Below are 12,276 nucleotides of genomic sequence, written 5' to 3'. Positions count from 1 at the left end.
GAGTACTATGAACAACTGTAACAAATTTGACAATCTAGAACAAGTGCATGAATTTCTTTAAAAAATAGAGGCTACCAAGACTCAATCATGATGAAATAAAAAATCTGTAACAGACCAATCAATAGTAAGGAAATTGAATCAGTAAACAAAAGCCTCCCCCAAAATAATGCCTCCCCATAAAGCCCAGGACCAAACAGCTTTACTGGTGAATTCTACAAATAATTTAAAATAGGATACCATTCTCAAACTCTACCAAAAAAATAGAAGAGGAGGGAACATTTCCAAACTCATATTATAAGGCCAGCATTACCCTCATAGCAAACCTGACAATGATGCTACAAGAACAGAAAATTACAGAACAATATCACTGCTGAACATAGATGCAAAAAAAAAAAAGCTCAACAAAATATCAGCACACTGAATTCAACAATACTTTAAAAGGATCATATACAATAATGAGGTGGGATTTAATACAGGATACAAGGATGGTTCAACAGCCACAAATCAATCAATGTGATATACAACATTAACAAAATAAAGGATAAAAATCATAAGGTCATCTTTCAAGAAAGTGGGGTTAAAGGGAACATACCTCAACATAATAAAGGCCATATATGAAAAATCCACAGCTAATATCACACTTAATGGTGAAAAACTAAAAGATTTTCCTCTAGGAATAGAAACGAGACAAGGATGGAAGTCCTAGCCACAGCAATCAGACAACAACAAAAATAAATTAATAAAAGGTATCCAAATTGGTGAAAAAGTAAAATTGTCACAATTTGGAGAAGATTTACATTCTACATATGTAGAAAATCCTAAAGACTCCACCAAAAATGTATTAGAACTGATAAATGCATTAGGTAAAACTGCAGGATAAAAAAACCCAACATACAGAAATTTTGGGGGGGGGCACACAACACAGATAATTCTTTTATTAACTAAATTACAAATGATTTGAATAAAAACTTAGAACAAACGATCATTTAAGGGTCAATGATTTGCTTTCTTCTGCAGATAAGAACCAGTTATTTTTCTTGTTTTGTTCTCCTGAACAGTGAATCAGGGCCATGGTGCTTAAACACAACTGTGTTCTACTACTTTCCAAATTTGAGTCCCTCGTTTCATGTCAGTCACTCATTAAGGGGGCTCCTCTACAGCTTTCCTAGGAGACTGTATAGTCTTCTGACTGGAAGCAACAGTTTCATATAAATTAATCCAAGTAATTGTGCTAGAGCTGAAATCAGAAAGAAGACGACCATGCACTGGGGTGCGCTCTGAGAAACAGAGGCTTAGTCCAACCAGAGAGAGCACACAGCTCCTGAAGGATCAATATGGCAATGGTGAAGGAAGACATCCAAACACCTATCATAAACACACAGTAATATTAATATTACTGTAGGAATTACAATAAACCAACTCCACAAGCATTCCTTGTTGAATATACACTTGGGACAAAATGACAACTTTGGTGAGCACTAGTCCAACAAATAAAAGAATGGTCTCGTCCTTTGTAAGACTAGATTTATATTTTAGTGTCACAATACCACACTGTCCCCAAGACAGAAGGACAGCCAAAATTGGGAAAATAACAATGAGGATGTTTTCATTTGGAGAAAACCATGAAACAATACAATATTTTAGTTCTATGATGGTTTCCCCTTCTGTGCTTAATTCTGTTACCTCACAAGTGTGATGGCCTCTATGAGAGGCTTCGCATGACAGCCTCTTTCTTATCCACCTTCAAAGAGGCAATGCCATTAAGTAATTCTTGTGGTGAGATTTCAGTACTCTTAAACTTATCACCATGAATGGTCCTTTATAGAGCTCCATCAACATGCCTTTTTTCTGTAGATTTCCACTTTATATACATTTCATTAATGTTTGTTGCAACCACATTATTAACAAAGCATGGGATGACAACAGTTTCACTGCAAACGGTGTATTCTGGTTATGTCAAATATCAGCTGACCCAAACCGCAGCACAAGAAGCCCAGCAGCAGCCACATGTCCATGGGGTCACAGTCTGGTCCATCACAGGGAAGACCCGCTGCCCAGGCTGCTTGGCCGGGCACATGCACGCTCCTGCCACCCCACACCTGCTTCCACTACTCCCGCTTTTCCAGGCGCACACAGGCATTCCCCACAGGCTCAAGTCCCCACTCCAGTCTGCTCCAAGGAGACCAGGACCCCACTCCCACATAGTGGCATGCGCTGGACCTGCCAGTCACATTCTGCCACCCCTCATCCACCATGGTCTGTTTGCCAGCCCACCACAAGAGGTTGAGCATGTATTCCTATGCTCACCTGGGACCTCCTTGCACCTGTTCCCTCCAAGGTTCTCTCCTGCCTCTCACATCATCCTGGGCCCCAGTCCTCTCTAGCCTTCAGGCTTCAAGAGTGCTAGCAGGCACTTCTCCCTCTGACCTGGGCACCATAGCCCACAGAAGCCCCTAATCTCTCTCCCTTCCCGGGTCCTAGGTCAGCCTGTGCATTGACCCTGAACATCTCTACATAATAATTACAAAATAATAGAGGAAAAATTAAGAAAAATTTACAATGGCACCAGAAAGAAAAAAATACCTAGGAATAAACTTAACCAAGAAGATAAAAGATCTGTATTCCAAATAATGAAACACCAATGAAAGAAATGGAAAACAACACACACAACTGGGAAGATATACTATACTCATGGATTGGAAGAATTATCATCATTAAAATGTTCTTATTACCCAAAGCAATGTACAGATTCAATGTAATCCCTATGAAAATATCAACAGCAATTTTCACACTAGAAGAAACAATACTAAAATCTGTGTAGAACCACAAAAGATCCTGAATAGCCGAAGCAATCTTGAGAGGGACAGCGAAGCTGAAGGTATCATACTTGCTGATTTCAAACTATACTACAAAGCTACTGTAATCAAAGCAGTATGATCTTGGCATAAAAGCAGACACACAGATCAATGGACCAGAATAGATAGTCCAGCAATAAACCCATTTATATGTCAACTCATCTACAACAAAGGAGCCAAGAATACACAATGGGGAAAGGACGGTCACCACTTCAATAAACGGTGTTAAGAAAATTGGACAGCCAAGTGCAAAAGAATGAAACTGAACCACTCTTTTATACCATACTCAAAATCTAATTCAAAATGGACTGAAGACTTGAACACAAAACCTGAAACTATAAAAGTCCTAGAAAACACATAGTAAGCTCCTTGACATCAATGATGTTTTGGATTGGACTCCATAAGCAAAGGAACAAAAGTAAAAATAAACACATGGGACTACATCAAACTAAAAAGCTTCTGCACCGCAAAGGAGACCAACAACAAAACCAAATGACAACCCACTGAATGGGAGAAAATATTTGCAACCATTTGTCTGATAAGTGGTTAATATCCAAGATAGAACTAATATTATCAATTAGAAAAATAAAAATCTAATTTAAAATGGGCAGAGGGGGCGCCTGGGTGGCACAGCGGTTAGCGCCTGCCTTCCGCTCAGGGTGTGATCCCGGCGTTCTGGGATCGAGTCCCACATCAGGCTCCTCCGTTATGAGCCTGCTTCTTCCTCTCCCACTCCCCCTGCTTGTGTTCCCTCTCTCGCTGGCTGTCTCTATCTCTGTCAAATAAATAAATAAAATCTTTAAAAAAAAAAAAATAAAAAATAAAATGGGCAGAGGACATGAAGAAGACATTTTTCCAAGGAAAACATACAGACGGCCAACAGATACATGAAAAGGTACTCTACAACACTCATCATCACCAGGGAGATACAAGTCAAAACCCAACGAGATAGCACTTCACACCTATTAGAATGACTATTATCAAAAAGACAAAACATAACAAGCTTACAAAGATGTGAAGAAAAGGAAACCCTTATGCACTGTTTGTGGGAATGTAAACCATGCAGCCATTTTAGTATGCAATACGGAAGTTCCTCAAAATATTAAAAATAGAACTATCATATGAGCCAGCAATTCCACTTCTGGGTATCTATCTGAAGAAAATGAAAACACTAACCTGTAAAGATATAAGCACATTTGTTCACTGCAGTATTATATAAACAAGGAAAGAAAGAAAGAAAAAACATATAACTATATATTAACCTACACACATAATGCATACTATATGTATTTTATAGATGTGTGTACATTATCTCATATATAATTTACATATATGTGTGTGTATATATAATATATACATATAGTGTATGTGTGTGGATTATTATTCAGCCATAAAAATTAATGAAATCTTGCTATTTGGGGAAAACATAGATGGACCTTGAAGACATTATGCAAACTGATACAAGTTAGACAGAGGAAGGAAATATCATAATGATCTCAATTACATGTAGAATCTGAAAAATGCAAAACACAACACAATGATCTGATAGATACAGGGAACACACTGGTGGCTGCCAGAGGTGTGGGTTTGGGGGTGGCCGAACTAAGTAAAGGGAGTCAAATGGTACCAACTTCCAGATATAAAAAAATAAATCATGGGATGTAAATGTACAACATGGTGACTATAGTTAATACTATACTGCATATTTAAAAATTGCTAAGAAGTGGATCTCAAAAGCTCTCATCACATACAAAAAAACCTGCAACTATGTATGGTGACAGATGTTAGCCAGATTTATTGGTATGATCATTTTACAATAGATGCAAATATTGAATCAATATGTTGTACACCGAAAACTAGTATAAGTCAATGACACCTCAATTTAAAGAAAGAAAAAGAAAAGAGATACAAATAAATGTCTCCAGTGAAAAGAAAACAATACAGTAAAACTATCTGCCTAACTTAAAAAAAAAGTCTTTAGGAAGACTTATAAAGGAACATTTTGTTTTGTTTTGTTTAAATTACTAGGTCACAGGGGCGCCTGGGTGGCACAGCGGTTACGCGTCTGCCTTCGGCTCAGGGCGTGATCCTGGCGTTGTGGGATCAAGCCCCACATCGGGCTCCTCTGCTATGAGCCTGCTTCTTCCTCTCCCACTCCCCCTGCTTGTGTTCCCTCTCTCGCTGGCTGTCTCTATCTCTGTCGAATAAATAAATAAAATCGGTAAAAAAAAGAATTACTAGGTCACATTGGTAATTACAGCCACTTCTACAGCATGGTACCATTTGCACTCCAGCAACATTATTAAAATTGGTAGAGTCACAAAATGCTCCCAATATTTATAAATTATAAACTTTCCTCTCGGATATTCTGCATGTAATGGTCAAAGATCACACAGAGACAACTCCTCCAATCCCACCTCCATATTCTTTCTTCCCTGCCTCAAAGCATGAGGGGTTCAGCTGAACATGACATACAGAGTACAGATTCATGACTGTGTAAGATGGCATAACAGATCATAGCTGGTAAGATACACACTCTATTCATACGAAAACTGTACTACACTCTTTAATTACATGTTCTCCAAGTAGCTGTCTTGGAACAGAATTTGGTTTTAATGAATACACAGCAATTAAGCAGACAGAAAATAGCTTTAAACTGCAATATTAGTTCAATTCAAGTATGTTTGTTGAATACTTGGTGTATGACTGGTTTATAAAGGTGATGGACATAAATTCCCTGCTCTCAAGAACTCAACAATCTAGAATTCAACTAACAAATCTGAGTCTCATATTTTAGCATGCATATGATGGTTTCAACCACCCCCTCCCCCCAAAAAGAAAATCAATTAATAGCCCATGTAGATAGGAAAAAACAGGACACTGCCTGATCATCTCAATACACACAGAAAACGTGTTGGACAAAATCTAAGACCCTCTCTTGATAAAAACAATCAGGAAACTAGAAACAGAAGTAAAGGCCCTCAATCATTTAAAAGACCTCTATGAAAAGCCCACAGGTAACAACACAATGAATGGTGCAAAATGGAATGCTTTCCCTCTAAGATCAAGAACAAGACAAGAATCTACTCTCACCACTCATACAGATAGTTCTAGCCAGGAAAAGAAAATACAGGTTGGAAAAAAAGAAATAAAATTATCTGTATTGAACACTAGATCTGAAACTAATAATGTACTATATGTTGGCTAACTGAATTTAAAAAAAAATAAAAACTACCTGTAGTTGCAGTTCACACAATCTTGTACATAGAACTTAAAGAATCCACTAAAATACTACTAAAACTAATAAATGAATTCAACAAGGTTACAGGGTACAAGATGAACATATAGAAATTAATTGTATGGATGCATGGGTGGGCATCCAACTCGCTTTCAGCTCAGGTCATGATCTCCAGGTCCTGGGCTCGAGCCCTGTGTCCGGCTCCAAGTTCAGCACAGTCTGCTTGTCCCTTTCACTCTGCTCCTTCCCCTCCATGTGCACACACGCTCTCTCTCAAATAAATAATCTTTAAAAAAAATTAATTGTATTTCCATATGCTAACAATAAACAATCTGCAAATGAAATTAAGAAAATAATTCTACTTACAAAAAAATAAAATACATAAAAAAATAAAATACTTATGATAATCTTAGGTAAGGAGATACAAAGCGTATAGTCTGAAAACCACAAAACAAAGCTAACATGTAAACATACCCATCATGTTCATGAATCGTAAGACTTAATATTGTGAAGATGGCAATACATGCCAAAGTGATACCTAAATTCAACATACTCCCTGTCCAAATCCCAGCTGCCTCTGGAGAAATTAACTAGCTGAACCAAACACTCCTGTGAAAACTGAAGGAACAGAAAAAAAAAAAATCAAAACAATCTTGAAAAAGCAGCAAAAAGTTGGGAGATTCACACTTCACAATTTCAAAATCTGCTACAAAGCTATAGGAATTGGGGTGTCTGGGTGTCTCAGTCAGTTAAGTTTCTGCCTTTGGCTCGGATCATGAACTCAGGGTCCTGGGATCGAGTCCTGCATCAGGCTCCCTGCTCAGCGGGGAGCCGGCTTCTCCCTCTCTCTCTGCTGATCCTCCCCCCAGCTCATATTCTCTCTAGCTCTCTCTTTCAAATAAATAAATAAAAATCTTTTAAAAACCTACAAAGCTATAATAATCAAGACTGGCAACATGGTACTGGCATAAGGACAAACCTATAGATCTATGCAAGTAAACTGAGAATCCAGAAATAAATCTGAATATTTATGTCCCGTTCATTTTCAATGAAGATGCAAAGACAATTCAATGGAAAAAAAAAAAAAAACACCTTTTCAACAACTGATGCTGGAGGCAATTGGGTATCTACATGCAAAACAATTAAAATAAACCTTTTTCTCACACCATACACAAAAATGGTAACAGATGTAAATGTAATAGCTAAAAGAAAATACAGAAGTGAATCTCTGTGTCCTTAGGACAGACAGCCCTTTTAGATACAATACCAAAACCAAAAGCGACAAAAGATAGAATAAATTGTACTTCATGAAACAAAAAACTCTTTTGCTGCAGAGCACACAGCCAAGATAGTAAAATGACAACCCAGAAATGGGAGAAAATATTTGCCAACTATATACCTAATTAGAGACTGAGATACAGAATTCATAAAGAACTCTTACAACCCAGTGATAAAAAGACAACTATAACTAAAATATTAACAAGGCAAAGGACTTTTGAATATTAAGCTTGTATCTTGCAACCTTGCTATAACAACTTTTTGTGGTAGGAGTATGCTACTCCTCTAGGATTCTTAGACAATCAAATCTCTGCAAAAAAAAAAAAAAAAAGGACTTTTATTTCTTCCTTTGTCATCTGTATACCTTTTATATTCCTGTTTTATTGCATTGCCTGGGATTTCTAGTCAGATGTCAAATAAGAGTGGTAAAACTGGACATCCTTAACTTGTGCCTGACCTTAGGAAGAAAGTATCCAGTTTCTCTTTATTATATATGAGACTAACAGATTTTTGGTTAGATGTTTATCAAGTTGAGGAAATTCTCTATTCCTAGTTCGCAGAGTTTTAATCATGAATGGGTGTTAGATTCTGTCAAATGCTGCTTCTGCATCAATTGATAGGATCATATAATTTTTCTTTCTGCAGCCCACTGCTGGGATGGATTGTATTAATTGATTTGAACATTGAATGAGCCTTGCATGTTCAGAATCAATCCTACTTGGCCATGGTATATAATGCTTTTTATACATGGTTGGATTTTATTTGGATTTTTGCATCTATATTCATAAGAAATATTTGGCATTTTTCTTTCTTTTAAAGTCACCATCTCCTTTTGAGATTAAAAAAAAAAAAAGAGTAAGAGTTCCCTCTACTACAAATCATCCTAAGGAATCTATACGCTACTACAGGTAATGTATGAATTCACACAAGCTGCAGGCTACAACATAACCACCCAAAAATCATGTTTCTGCACACCTACAATAAACAACCTGAAAGGAAATTAATAAAGCAATTCTATGCATAATAGCATCTTTGTTAGCCTACGGTGGATTGCACTGATCAGTTTTTGAATGTTGAACCACTCCTGCATACCTGGAATATATCCCACTTGGTTGTGGTGTAGGATTCTTTTTATACAGGCCGGTTTCTATTGGCTAATATTTAGTTAAGGAATTTTGCTAGTAAATTTATGGGAGATATAGGTCTATATATTTGTTATGGTTTCCTGTACTGTCATTGTATGGTTTTGGTATTAGGATAACAAAAAACCCTGTTAGGAAGTGTTCCCTCCTATTTTTCTGGAGGACATTGTGTAAGATCACTGTTAATTCCTCCTTAAATGTTTACATGTTTGGTAGTCTTCTATGGTGAAAACATCCTTAAGAGATTTTATCTCTTTATTTTAAATTAAATTTAATTCAAATTATCTATGTCATCTATGATAATCCACAGAACCTTTAAATTATCCATGTCATCTTGAGTTTTGGTAACTTGGAATTTCTAAAGAATCGATCCATCTCTTCTCAACTGTCTAATTAAGAGCATAATGTTTAAATTATCCTCCTGTTAATGAATGCAAAAGTGATATCCCCCATTTATTTCCTAATATTGGTGGTTTGTCTTCTGTGTGTGTATTAAAGATTGCTAGGTTTATAAATTTTACTGATTTTTTCCTAAGAACTGGCTTTGTGTTTCAGTAGGTTTCTCTATTGTTTTTGTATTTTCAACTTCATTGATTTCTGCTTTTTTATTTTCTTTCTCCTACTTGCTGTGGATTTACTTTGCTCCTTTGCAGTCTCGTAAGGTAGAAAATTAATTTAAGATTTGAGAACTTTCATCTTATTCAGTGTTAGCATTTAGTCCTATAAACTTCCCACTGCTTTGGCTGCCTCCCACATAAACTGGTATATTTCTTCATTCTGTTCTATGTATTTTTAAAATTTCCTTTGAGCCTTCTTTGATTCATGCTTTACTTACATGTGTCTTGTTTAATTCTGAAGGGTTTGGATATTTTTCTATTGACTTTCTATTACTGATTCACCGTTTCATTTCCTTGTGCTCAGAGAACATGGCACAGTTTCAGCTCTGCTAAATTTACTAAGGTCTGTTTATGGCCCAGGATATGTTGTATCTTACTGAATGCTCCATCGGCACTTGAGAAGAAAGCATATCCTGCTGTTTTTAATGGTATTCTACAAATGTTCATTCAATCCTGCTGGTTGATGGTGCTGTTCAGTTCTTCTGTATCTGTTGCTAATTTACATCTGCTATCTAGAAGTTCTATCAATTGCTGAGAGTAAGGTGCTGAATTCCCCAAATAGAACTGAAAATTTGTTTATTTCTCCTTAAGGTTCAATCAGTTTTGATTTGTATACTATGAAGTTCTTTCTATTTGGTGGGGTCACATTTTGCGAGTCTTTTTCCTTAGAACACTGCTTTTTCTCTAATAATTCCCTTTGCCCTCCAGACTACTTCATCCGATATTAATGGAGTCAGTCTTGTTTTTGTTTTCATTAATGTTTGCATGGTGTATCTTTTTCTATTCCCCATCAACCTCACTATGTAGTACTTGAAGTGAATTTCTTTGTAGATAACATATTTCTGCCTCATGTTTTTTGTTTTATCCAGTCTGCCAGTCTACACCTCAACTGGTGTATTTGGATCATTTACACTTACAGTAGACAATTGCTATGTCAGGGTTTAACTCCGCTGTGTTATTTGCTGTTGTTTTCTCAGTTTCTCAATCATCTGTCCCTAACTTATTTCCTTACTGGTTACTTGAACATCTTTTTAAAGACTCCATCTTCATTTACTTACAGCATTTCTACATGTACACGTCGTATAGTTTTTAGTGGTTGTTCTAGGTATTCGAGTCCATTTCTAGGTAAAATGCACACATATATATTATTACAGTCTTCCTGGATCAACATTTTACCACTTCAAGGGAAATGTAATACTTTAATTCCAATTAAGACCCTGTATTCTCACTTGTAAATGTACCATCTCCTCCACATGTAGAGCATCAAATCATATGACATTCCAAATTTTGCTTCAACGATCAAATATGATTTTAGAAACTCCTGTGAAGGAAACTCCATTACATTTACCCTTATTTTTTGCCACTTCTAATGTTTTCTTTTTTGAAGTTTCAAGCTTTCTTGTGTTATTTCCTTTCTATTTAAAGAAACTCCTCTAGCCGTTTTTAAAAGATAAGTTTACTAACGACATTTTCCTCTTTGTTTTCCTTTCTATACCTTCAGTTGTCCTTCTTTCATGAGTATATTTTCACAAGCCACAGGAGTTCTGTTTGAAAGTTCTTTTCTTTCAGTACTTGGAAGAAAATGCATTATTTCCTTCTAGCCTCCATGGTTTCAGATGACAAATCCACTATTATTTCCAAAGGAAATGAGTTGTTTCTGACTAATTTTTTCTTTTGTTTTCAGAAATTTAATCATGACATGCCATTAGTATGGATATCTCTGGATTTATCTTACTTAGCGTTCACTCAGATTCTTCAATGAGTACTTTTATGTCTTTTGCCAAATTTGGGAAATTTTCAATCATTATTCCTTTAAATATTTCAAGTGCCACCCTCTCTTCCCTTTCTGTTAATCTGATGAAAGAAACGTTATTTCTTTTTTTTTTAAAGATTTTATTTATTTATTTGAGACAGAGAGAGATAAGGTGTGAGTGCGCATGGGGGGGTGCAGAAGGAGAAGCAGGCTCCCCACTGAGCAGGGAGCCCAATGTGGCGTTTGATCCCAATGACCCGAAGGCAGACTCTTAACCAACTGAGTCACCCAGGCGCCCCAATACAAATGTTAGTTCTTTAGTTATTTCAAATACAGAGAAAATCCAGCCTCTTCTCATTACCTCCATGCCACCCCAATTTTGATTAAATGACCATAATCACCCTTCAGGATGACCAGGGTCCTCTAGTGAACTCTCTAAGTGCTTACATTCTTCCCAATACTTTATCTATAGAGGTGAGAAAGATCTTATAAACATAAACCAGATGTTGCTTGTTTACCAAAATATACTAGTAAGAATAAAATTAAAATCTTTGGTAAGATTGATGACATTCATCTTTTGGACTATAGCTGCCTGACATCATTTCCTGCCCCACTTCCCATCAATCATTCCCCTTTGGCTATTGTGACTATTTCTGCTATTTCCCAAGAAACACCAAGCACATTCCCGCTCATTGACTTAGCAGTTGCTATTACCCCTGCTGAGAAGAGGCAGGATCCTCACAGCCCACACAATCATGTCATTCATATTCTCCTCTAATGGTGATCTCCTTAAAGTTTCCCCTGACAACTCTTCTTGGAGTAGCATAGTCAGCTTAACTCTGCTCTAATTTCTAGGATAATTTTTATCACTACAGAGCTTTAATACACAAGTGTCTGATTTTAGTGCTACCTTTTTAATTTATATTTGATATATAACTGTATAAATCTACAGTGTAGAACCTGTTAATCTGATACATTTATATGCTGTATAACTGCCATTGTACCAATAATTAGCACCCCTATTATGTTACACAATTACCATTTCTTATTAGTGACTGGAATAATTCAGTTCTAGTGTCTCAGCAAGTTTGATTATTATAATACAATACTGTCTATATTCATTATGTGATATATTAGATCTCTAGGGCCTATTTACTACTCATTACACTTTTATACCCTTAGAAGACATCTCTCCTTTCCCACCATCCCCCCTCCACCCCCAGTAACCGCCACATTACTCACTTTTAAAACAAGTTTGGCTTTTCTAGATTCCAGACACAAGTGACACCATATGGTATTTGCCTTTCTCTGTTAGACTTACCTCACTTAGCATAATGTGCTCAAGGTTCATCCATTTCACAAGTGGCAGAATGTCCTTTCTCACAGCTGAATA

At 36.5% G+C, this 12,276-nt stretch overlaps 1 protein-coding gene and 1 pseudogene across 5 annotated transcripts in view; both read right to left on the bottom strand.

The window, feature by feature from the left end:
* LOC130541823 (zinc finger protein 33B-like) overlaps window positions 1-12,276 on the bottom strand; it is a 56,165-nt gene that overhangs the window by 22,280 nt on the left and 21,609 nt on the right. The window lies entirely within an intron of this gene.
* On the bottom strand, window positions 878-3,695 carry LOC113258948 (leukocyte surface antigen CD47-like; annotated as a pseudogene).

Source organism: Ursus arctos, unplaced genomic scaffold (genome assembly GCF_023065955.2).
Source record: "Ursus arctos isolate Adak ecotype North America unplaced genomic scaffold, UrsArc2.0 scaffold_7, whole genome shotgun sequence".
Taxonomy (NCBI): Eukaryota; Metazoa; Chordata; class Mammalia; order Carnivora; family Ursidae; genus Ursus; species Ursus arctos.
This window is presented reverse-complemented; position numbering and strand designations above follow the sequence as displayed.